The sequence below is a fragment of the Triticum urartu genome, unplaced genomic scaffold, assembly GCF_056163025.1.
Source record: "Triticum urartu cultivar PI428250 unplaced genomic scaffold, HENAU_Tu73 scaffold2, whole genome shotgun sequence".
NCBI classification, from domain to species: Eukaryota; Viridiplantae; Streptophyta; class Magnoliopsida; order Poales; family Poaceae; genus Triticum; species Triticum urartu.
The window spans coordinates 15,791,275-15,802,688 of record NW_028260368.1 but is presented as its reverse complement, the minus strand read 5'-3'; the positions used below and the strand labels follow the sequence as shown (position 1 = coordinate 15,802,688).

Sequence of the window (11,414 nt, the reverse complement as noted above, 5' to 3'; positions counted from 1 at the left end):
GTCCCTCTTAGATCTTCTTTCTCCAATCTTGGATTAGGGAAGAAGGAGATATTCGCGACTACTGGCGATTTCATTATGGGGCAGCTCATGATCTTCATATCGATCTATTATCCACCTCTGTATCTATTCTTTCTTAGCTAAACAGGTGGAAGATCTATCCAATTTGGTTATATTATATCATGGACTCGAAAAACGGATCTGAATTTGACTGAAATGCACGATCTTCACAGGTATCACTTTTCACGATACCTAAAAGGTGGAATAGCGATTTTCGAACCATTTCCTATAAGAGAATGGTTTCCATTACTTTGAGAAATGGATTCTTATATCAAACTATAGCTATTGCATTAAAGAAGAAAAGAAACTAATAGAAGTCGAAGACGCGGAATGATAGTGAATAGAGAGAAAGATTCTTCTGATTTTCTTGTTTCTATCTACTAGACGCCGTAGAGAATTGAGAATTTTCATGTCTTTCAATTCTCGTACTCGTAATTGGAAAGTTATGGAAGGAGACCCATCATTTTGCAATGAAAACAACATATAAAACTCTGGACAATTTCGAAATCAGGCCAAGCGTCTTAATACATATGCAAAAAAATTCATTATTGGCCCACCATTGATTAGAAGATTTAGCTTGTATGAATCGCTATTGGTTTGATACGAATAATGACAATCGTTTCAGTATGTTAAGGATACAGATGTATCCACAATTCATTTAGAGTTACTTAATAGTCTATTTCTTATACCATATCTCTATCCCGTGAAATTCTCGAGCCAAAAGATGGATGCATATGCTGTGTTTCATTTTGCTAAATGATATCAATTAAATGGTGTATCAATTCCATAAATTGCATATAGCAATAAATAAATCAGCAAAATTCTTTCTAATATTTTAGATAGAAGAAACATTTCTTCTATCTAAAATATTAGAAAGAATGTACCCTTCTATCCAAATCCAATTTGCATCGATAAAATAAATCCAAATTCCAGTAGTAGATGAATAATTGCAAATTTGTGTGTGTACGAGATTAGAATAACTTCAAAATAACTGACATAATTTTGTATTTTTCCTGATCAGAAAAATACATGAAAAAGAAAGGAGGTAGAAAAATTTTTGGATTTATGGTTAAAGAAGAAAAAGAAGAAAACAGGGGTTCTGTTGAATTTCAAGTATTCAGTTTCACCAATAAGATACGGAGACTTGCTTCACATTTGGAATTACACAAAAAAGATTTTTCATCGGAAAGAGGTCTACGAAGACTTTTGGGAAAACGTCGACGTTTGCTGGCTTATTTGGCAAAGAAAAATAGAGTACGTTATAAGAAATTAATCGGTCAGTTGAATATTCGGGAGCAGTAATTTAATCGTTCAAATTTTTTTCTTGTTTTATTATTTTTTTAGTAGTCTTATAGTAGTCTTAGATTTTTCATTTTGATGAGCCTCGCTTTGAGGAATTCATGGAATAATCCATTTTCATGGAATAATGAATTAAGGAAGAAAGGATATGAGTCTACCGCTTACAAGAAAAGATCTCATGATAGTCAATATGGGCCCTCAACACCCATCAATGCATGGTGTTCTTCGACTGATCGTTACTCTCGATGGTGAGGATGTTATTGATTGTGAACCCATATTAGGGTATTTACACAGAGGAATGGAAAAAATCGCGGAAAACCGAACTATTATACAATACTTACCTTATGTAACAAGGTGGGATTATTTAGCTACTATGTTTACAGAAGCAATAACAGTAAATGCACCAGAATTCTTGGAGAATATTCAAATACCACAAAGAGCCAGCTATATTAGGGTAATTATGTTAGAATTAAGCCGGATAGCTTCTCACTTGCTATGGCTTGGACCTTTTATGGCGGATCTCGGCGCACAGACTCCTTTTTTCTATATTTTTAGAGAGAGAGAATTAATATATGATCTATTTGAAGCTGCTACAGGTATGCGAATGATGCACAATTACTTTCGCATCGGAGGAGTAGCCGCCGATCTACCTTATGGATGGATCGATAAATGTTTAGATTTCTGTGATTATTTTTTACGCGGAGTTGTTGAATATCAACAACTTATTACACAGAATCCAATTTTTTAGAGCGAGTTGAAGGAGTAGGTTTTATTAGCGGAGAAGAAGCAGTAAATTGGGGCTTATCGGGACCGATGTTACGAGCTTCTGGAATACAATGGGATCTTCGTAAAGTAGATCCTTATGAGTCTTACAACCAATTTGATTGGAAAGTCCAATGGCAAAAAGAAGGGGATTCGTTAGCTCGCTATTTAGTACGAATTGGTGAAATGAGGGAATCCATCAAAATAATTCAACAAGCTGTAGAAAAAATTCCTGGAGGACCTTATGAAAATTTAGAAGTCCGACGCTTTAAGAAAGAAAATAATTCTGAATGGAATGATTTTGAGTATAAATTTCTTGGTAAAAAACCTTCGCCCAATTTTGAATTGTCAAGACAAGAGCTTTATGTAAGAGTAGAAGCCCCAAAAGGTGAATTAGGGATTTATCTAGTAGGAGATGATAGCCTTTTCCCCTGGAGATGGAAAATCCGTCCACCCGGGTTTATTAATTTGCAAATTCTTCCTCAGCTAGTTAAAAAAATGAAATTGGCTGATATCATGACGATATTAGGTAGTATAGATATCATTATGGGGGAAGTTGATCGTTGAAATGATAATAGATAGGGTAGAGGTAGAAACTATCAATTCTTTTTCGAAATTGGAATTATTAAAAGAAGTCTATGGACTGATATCGATTCTACCCATTTTGACCCTCCTTTTGGGAATAACAATAGAGGTACTCGTAATTGTGTGGTTAGAAAGAGAAATATCTGCGTCGATACAACAACGTATTGGTCCTGAATATGCTGGCCCCCTGGGCCTGCTTCAAGCTATAGCAGATGGGACTAAGCTACTTTTTAAAGAAGATATTCTGCCATCCCGAGGAGATATTTCTTTATTTAGCATTGGACCCTCTATAGCAGTCATATCAGTTTTATTAAGTTTTTTAGTTATCCCTTTGGGATATCATTTTGTTTTAGCCGATCTTAGTATTGGTGTTTTTTTATGGATTGCCATTTCAAGTATAGCTCCTATTGGTCTTCTTATGGCAGGATATAGCTCAAATAATAAATATTCTTTTTCAGGCGGTCTACGAGCTGCTGCTCAATCCATTAGTTATGAAATACCATTAACTTTTTGTGTGCTAGCAATATCTCTACGTGTGATTCGTTAAAATAGATCTTTTTCCTATAAAATCCATTAACTATTTATATTCCTTTTCTTATTTAGTATTTGGGTTGGTAAGTTAAACTAGATAGCTATATGAGTGAAACAAAACAGCTTATAAATTTGTAGTAAAAAGAAAAAATCTCATTTCCTACGTACAAGAAAAAAGTGGAAGTAAACATAAGCAGTGTAAACTCTTTATCCCAAGGTTGATATTTTTTAATTAGTCATCATATCTTGAAGCGGCCAAGAATAAAGGATTCACGATATGGAATTCCATTACTAGAATACTCCTAGTTATTACTATAACTTAATAATCCATAAGAAGAATCCACCAAAAGTTAGTGAAGGGTTAGGAACACTAAAGTACATAAAGGATTAGTAATGGAAAATCTAAAACATTAGAGATTTTTGCCCATAAAAGGAATCATAATAAGGACTTGCAATTTGTAGAAATTATCAAGTAGTACTTTCTTCGGATTCCGATCCAGAGTATGTTCCCATTCACTTGTTAAGGAAATGGCTATCAAGAACGAATTAACCCTTTATCCATTTTTTCTTTTTAAATACCCCCTCCCTGGGGAAAGAAGAATAGTAAAAAAGATATGGAGTGCACTAGAAAAAATTTTCATTATTTCCTTCCTCTATCCATATTCATGCAGAATTGCTCATGAACTAATACCCAACTCTTTCCATTTATTAATTGAATTCCTATAACAAGTAACAAGTGTTTTATTCCAAGATTAAGTTATTACTGAACAAAGAAAAATTTTCATTATATTATAAAGGATGAGATCAATTCGGAAGCGCTTTTTCTTATTCTAGCAGACGGAATTCCTTTGGTCTAATTTAGGACTTTCAAATCTATTTTATTTTATCTAATTCTATCTACGCCCCCGGGGCTAGGAACAAAACAGTCCTTTCCTTTTTCTGATCATAGAGAAGCCGTATGAAGCTAAGGTTTCATGTACGGTTTTGAAATAGCGGTGGGAACTGTGATGTTATCACCGACTATGATTATCTAACAGTTCAAGTACAGTTGATATAGTTGAAGCACAGTCAAAATACGGTTTTTTTGGATGGAATATTTGGCGTCAGCCTATAGGTTTTCTGGTTTTTTTAATTTCTTCTTTGGCAGAATGTGAAAGATTACCCTTTGATTTACCAGAAGCGGAGGAAGAATTAGTAGCAGGTTACCAAACTGAATATTCCGGTATCAAATATGGTTTATTTTATCTTGTTTCTTACCTAAATTTATTAGTTTCTTCTTTATTTGTAACAGTTCTCTACTTGGGCGGGTGGAATTTATCTATTCCCTATATATCCTTTTTTGATTTTTTCCAAATGAATAAAGCAGTTGGAATTTTGGAAATGACAATGGGTATATTTATTACATTAACTAAAGCTTATTTATTTCTCTTCATTTCTATCACAATAAGATGGACTTTACCGAGGATGAGAATGGATCAGTTATTAAATCTTGGATGGAAATTTCTTTTACCTATTTCCCTGGGCAATCTCTTATTAACAACCTCTTCTCAACTTGTTTCACTATAAATAAGATAATACAATAATAGTAAGAATATTTTCAACACAAAAGCTCTCTCAAACAAGAGAAAGAAACATATCTTTTTCATAGATATTTAGAATGAATATGTTCCCTATGGTAACTGGGTTCATGAGTTATGGTCAACAAACAATACGTGCTACAAGGTACATAGGTCAAAGTTTCATAACTACCTTATCCCACACAAATCGTTTACCTATAACGATTCACTACCCTTATGAAAAATCAATTACACCAGAGCGTTTCCGAGGGCGAATCCACTTTGAATTTGATAAATGTATTGCTTGTGAAGTATGTGTTCGCGTATGTCCGATAGATTTACCCGTTGTGGATTGGAGATTTGAAAAGGATATTAAAAGAAAACAATTGCTTAATTATAGTATTGATTTCGGAGTTTGTATATTTTGTGGCAATTGTGTTGAGTACTGTCCAACAAGCTGTTTATCAATGACTGAAGAATATGAACTTTCTACCTATGATCGTCATGAATTGAATTACAATCAAATTGCTTTAAGTCGGTTACCAATCTCCATAATGGGAGATTACACAATTCAAACAATTAGGAATTCGTCTGAAAGTAAAATAAACAAAGAAAAATCTTCGAATTCAAGAACGATTACTGATTACTAAACTTTGATTTTGTCTTTCTGTTATAAAAATCTAATAATTCTTTATTAAACTTTAAAATTAAACTATAAAGAAAAACGAAAAACTACTGCTTATTGGAAATTATTTCTTATTTTAAATCAGACTAGATTTTCGTGATATAATATAATTTATAACTATAAGTTTATACACAAAAAAATACCCTAATCCTTTTTTCCTTCCTTGAATCCTTTAGTTTTAGTCAGTTCATGAAAAATTTTATACTATTAATTTCTTTTTATCCATAATGGATTTACCTGGACCAATACATGAGATTCTTATGCTATTTGGGGGATTTGTTCTTCTACTAGGGGGTCTAGGAGTAGTATTACTTACCAACCCCATTTATTCTGCCTTTTCGCTGGGATTAGTTCTTGTTTGTATATCCTTATTCTATTTTTTATTAAATTCCTACTTTGTAGCTGTCGCACAACTTCTTATTTATGTGGGAGCCATAAATGTCTTGATCATATTCGCTGTAATGTTCGTAAATGGCTCAGAATGGTCTAAAGATAAGAATTATTGGACTATTGGAGATGGGTTCACTTCACTCGTTTGTATAACTATTGTTTTTTCACTAATGACTACTATCCCAGATACGTCGTGGTATGGAATTCTTTGGACTACAAGATCAAACCAAATAGTAGAACAGGGTCTCATAAATAATGTTCAACAAATTGGAATTCATTTAGCAACCGATTTTTATCTTCCGTTTGAACTCATTTCCATAATTCTTCTAGTTTCTTTAATAGGTGCAATTACTATGGCTCGGCAATAAGAAAACTTAGAAAAAGTACAAATTATAAGAATTGCAAATCTAAAATAAATAACTAAAGAATCACAATTTTGATTTAGTAAAATCCATCTACTGCCAACAAATACCTCCTTTTTTTTTTTTTTTTTTTTCTTTTGTTGTGTAATTGTTCTATTGTAATTAATTGAATCGGTTCAATTCTTGCCCTCATATTGAAATGAATCGAGATTGATAAGGAGTTAGTTAATGATGTTTGAGCATGTACTTTTTTTGAGTGTCTATTTATTTTCGATTGGTATCTATGGATTGATCACAAGCCGAAACATGGTTAGAGCTCTAATATGTCTTGAACTTATACTGAATTCAATTAATCTAAATCTCGTAACATTTTCTGATCTATTTGATAGTCGCCAATTAAAAGGAGATATTTTCGCAATTTTTGTTATAGCCCTTGCAGCTGCTGAAGCCGCTATTGGACTATCCATTCTTTCTTCCATCCATCGTAATAGGAAATCCACTCGTATCAATCAATCTAATTTATTGAATAATTAGACTTTTGAATAATTAGACATAGAATCCTCTAAACAAAGGCGCACATATTAAAATAAATAGAAATCAATACTATTTTCTTAGTATTATTTGAGAATATCCATTTTTTTTAGTAGATTATTGCATAGTATTCTTTTTCACTTAAATGAATTTTTGTATTTGTAATTCATTGATATTGCAATTTGAATATTGCAATAATTTATATTGAAAAGACGATAGCCAATTTATTGGCTAATTCGAATTCGTCTGTACAATTCGTAAAATTCTTTCTTATTTCTTATTTATTGTTGAAATCCAAAATTAAAGTCTCTTGGCTCTCTTCACGCTTTCTCACAAACAGATTAAAAAATAGATTTTTTTTTTTGAAGTTTGGATAAACCATTGCTTCGTCTGGTGTCTACAATACATATGACTCATTATAGTACTAATTTCATTTTTACCAGATCGAAAAATTTTATGTTGAAAAGAAAAATTTATAGATCCAATGTCACATTCCGTAAAAATTTACGATACATGTATAGGATGCACTCAATGTGTACGAGCTTGTCCAACAGATGTATTAGAAATGATACCCTGGGATGGATGTAAAGCCAAGCAAATTGCTTCCGCGCCGAGAACCGAAGATTGTGTGGGTTGTAAGAGATGTGAATCTGCCTGCCCGACAGATTTTTTAAGTGTCCGCGTTTATTTAGGGCCTGAAACAACACGTAGCATGGCTCTATCTTATTGATACGTTACAAAAAACTTCACTCGAATCGTCTGATTCCTCTTTACCGAAGAAGCCTGTGCTCGAAATAATCGAGCACGGGCTTTTCTGGTCAAAACGTATCTTGTCTTTATCACTTTATCATGAGTTATTTTCCTTGGTTAACAATACTTGTTGTTTTGCCGATATTTGCAGGTTCATTAATTTTCTTTTTACCTCATAAGGGAAACAAAGTCGTTAGGTGGTATACTATATCTATTTGTTTATTAGAATTCCTTCTAATGACTTATGCGTTCTGTTATCATTTCCAACTGGAGGATCCCTTAATCCAATTAAAGGAGGATTATAAATGGATAGATGTCTTCGATTTCCACTGGAGATTGGGAATCGATGGACTTTCATTAGGATCTATTTTATTGACAGGATTTATCACTACTTTAGCTACTTTAGCAGCTTGGCCAATTACACGGAATTCGCGATTATTCTATTTCCTGATGCTCGCAATGTATAGTGGTCAAATAGGATTATTTTCTTCGCGAGACCTTTTACTTTTTTTTATCATGTGGGAGTTAGAATTAATTCCTGTTTACTTACTTTTATCCATGTGGGGGGGGAAGAGGCGTCTATATTCAGCTACAAAGTTTATTTTGTATACTGCAGGCGGTTCCATTTTTTTCTTAATCGGAGTTCTGGGTATGGGCTTATATGGTTCCAACGAACCAGGATTAGATTTGGAAAGATTAATTAATCAATCATACCCTGCAACCTTGGAAATACTTTTATATTTTGGCTTCCTTATTGCTTATGCTGTCAAATTGCCGATTATACCCCTACATACGTGGTTACCAGATACCCATGGGGAAGCACATTATAGTACATGTATGCTTTTAGCGGGAATATTATTAAAGATGGGAGCATATGGATTGATTCGGATCAACATGGAATTGTTACCTCATGCTCATTATCTATTTTCGCCCTGGTTAGTAATAATAGGAGCGATCCAAATAATCTATGCAGCTTCAACTTCTCTTGGTCAACGAAATTTCAAAAAAAGAATAGCTTATTCCTCTGTATCTCACATGGGTTTCATAATTATAGGAATTGGTTCCATAACCAACATTGGACTCAATGGAGCTATTTTACAAATATTATCCCATGGATTTATTGGTGCTACACTTTTTTTCTTGGCAGGAACCGCTTCTGATAGAATGCGTCTTGTTTATCTCGAAGAACTGGGGGGAATATCTATCCCAATGCCTAAAATTTTTACCATGTTTAGTAGCTTTTCAATGGCTTCTCTTGCCTTACCAGGAATGAGTGGTTTTGTCGCAGAATTAGTAGTATTTTTTGGACTAATTACTAGTCCAAAATTTCTGTTAATGCCAAAAACACTAATTACTTTTGTAATGGCAATTGGAATGATATTAACTCCTATTTATTTATTATCTATGTTACGCCAGATGTTCTATGGATACAAGCTATTTAATGTTCCAAACGCAAATTTTGTGGATTCTGGACCACGAGAACTCTTTATTTTAATCTGTATCTTTTTACCAGTAATAGGAATTGGTATTTATCCAGATTTTGTTCTCTCCCTATCCGTTGACAGGGTAGAGGCTCTCTTATCCAATTATTATCCTAAATAGGTTTGCTTTTTTTTACTCGTCTGCTCTATTAATGCAGAAATAAGTAAAAAAGTATATAAGCAGAAATAAGTAAAAAAGTATAATTAGATCTATCTCGAATTTTTGAGAACCCTTTGATAAGGCGTTCAAGGGGTTCTCAAATAAAACATAAAAGTAAAAACCTTCATTTCATGAAGGTTTTATTTTATGTAATCATTTAGGTGTTAATGTAAACGAACCATAACTATGTAAGCCTATTCCTAATAGATTTATACCAAAATAACAAATCCAAATTATAAGAAATCCTATCAAAGCTATAAGTGCAGAATTCGTACCCTTCCAATTTGGATTTGTTCTACTATGTAAATAAATTGCGAATATGGTCCAAGTAATAAATGCCCAAGTTTCCTTAGGATCCCAATTCCAATAGGATCCCCAGGCCTCATTAGCCCATACTGCTCCACAAAGAATACCTACGGTTAAAAGGGTAAATCCTAGGCTAATGACACGATAACTCCAAGAATCCAAACGCTCCGTTAATTGATATTTGTAATAATTTGGAAATGAAGGGACAGAGGTTCTTTTTAAAGCACTTCTTTTTGCATAAAAATATTTAATATCACTAAAGAAAAATGTTTTATTTAAAACATTTTTTTTCTTTTTAGAAAAGAAATGGAAATTATTTCGAAATCTAATGATTAGAATAGCGGCAGATAATAAGGATCCGCACAAAAGAGTTGCATAGCTTAATAACATCATACTGACATGCATCATTAACCACTGAGATTGTAGAGCAGGTACTAGTATCGTGGATTGATGCATTTCAGTTAAAAGACCCGATGTGGCAAAGCCTTGCGTTAAAATAGTACTTGGCGTAGTTATTGTGCTTAAATCATTTTTAGAGTTCTGTATTTTAGGAATGGTATGAAGAATATACAGGGCCCATGAAAGGAAGATCAATGACTCATATAAATTACTTAATGGAAAATGTCCCGAGGAAGCCCAACGAGAAACTAAGAATCCTGTTATAGAGAAAAAAGTAACTATCATTCCTTTTTCTGACGAATCGCGTAATCCTCCAAGTTCACGAACTAATAAGGTTATAAAATGAATCGTAATCACAATTGAAATCGTTGAGAAAGAGATATGAGTTAGTATATGTTCTAAAGTTGCAAATAGCATAAGGGGAAGGTCCCATTACAAAATTGTAAATTTCGAATTGATTTCTAATCTATTGTATTCTTTTTCAAGAATGCCGCCACTCGGATTCGAACCGAGATGCTTGAGCACTGCTTCCTAAGAGCAGCGTGTCTACCAATTTCACCATGGCGGCTAACTTCAAATAATAGGTAACTTAAAAGAATAATAGCTATTATCTTGGGAATCGTCGATATTGGGAAAGTCCATAAAATTTAGGAACATTAGAGTTTTCATTAAAATAGACTTCGTTTGGTAGTATCGTTTCCATTTTTTTTTTTTACAATAAACTCTTGCTTTGCCCAATAGAAACACAAACACTGCTTGAAAGAGTTGGAACTTCTTTTTTCTAACTTGCAATTATAGAACTAATTTTTTCTAATTAATTTCCCCTTTACATTTTGAAAATTCTTTCAATACAATGAAAAAAATCCAAAAGGGTTTCTATTTAATGATGAAATTAAAATAAAATGGATAAATAGAAAAGGCTTTTTGGATTTTTTAAAAATTTCTAGAATGAAAGTCTTTATGCTCTTATTAATAAGATTTACTAACCTTATGATTTTGGAGAAGATAGGTGGAAGTTGTAAGTCCTATTGTAAGAATACTCCACTTTTCATAATTTTCCTAATAGAATATGAGGATTCTATTAGGAAAATTATGAAAAGTTCATTGATAGGAAAAGAATACTTAGCACACAGTATACCAAACAAAACTTTTTTTTTCTTGTATATATAAGATAAGAGGGGTTTTTTGTTCTAAGAATATTGTACCGAGTAATTCGACACATAAAAGTACATTCAAAGAAGAATCCAAATTATTAAATAATTGGAATTCTTTTTTGATAAGTCAATTCATATTATTCCAAAATCTTATTATTTGTTTGTTGCCCAGAAAAACCCTTTGGTTTTGGATGCTCATTACCGCTCGAAAATGATCTTGATTTTACTAAAGAATAAGATTGTACTATGGAAAAATAAGTCTTTTTCTTCCAAATATTTTTACGAATACGCTTTTTTGACATTGAAGTACGTTTTTTTGGAACTGCCATTCAAAAAGGAAATTACTTTTTTCTAGTTGTATGTGAAAGACATCTATTGCTGCAAATCAATCCTTCTTTCTTCTTTT

At 32.7% G+C, this 11,414-nt stretch overlaps 1 non-coding gene across 1 annotated transcript; it reads right to left on the bottom strand.

The window, feature by feature from the left end:
- Positions 1 to 10,342: 10,342 nt before the first annotated feature.
- Positions 10,343 to 10,422, bottom strand: TRNAL-UAG (transfer RNA leucine (anticodon UAG)). Its single transcript has one exon. It is a non-coding gene; the product is annotated as a tRNA-Leu (tRNA).
- Between the last annotated feature and the right edge of the window lie 992 nt (positions 10,423 to 11,414).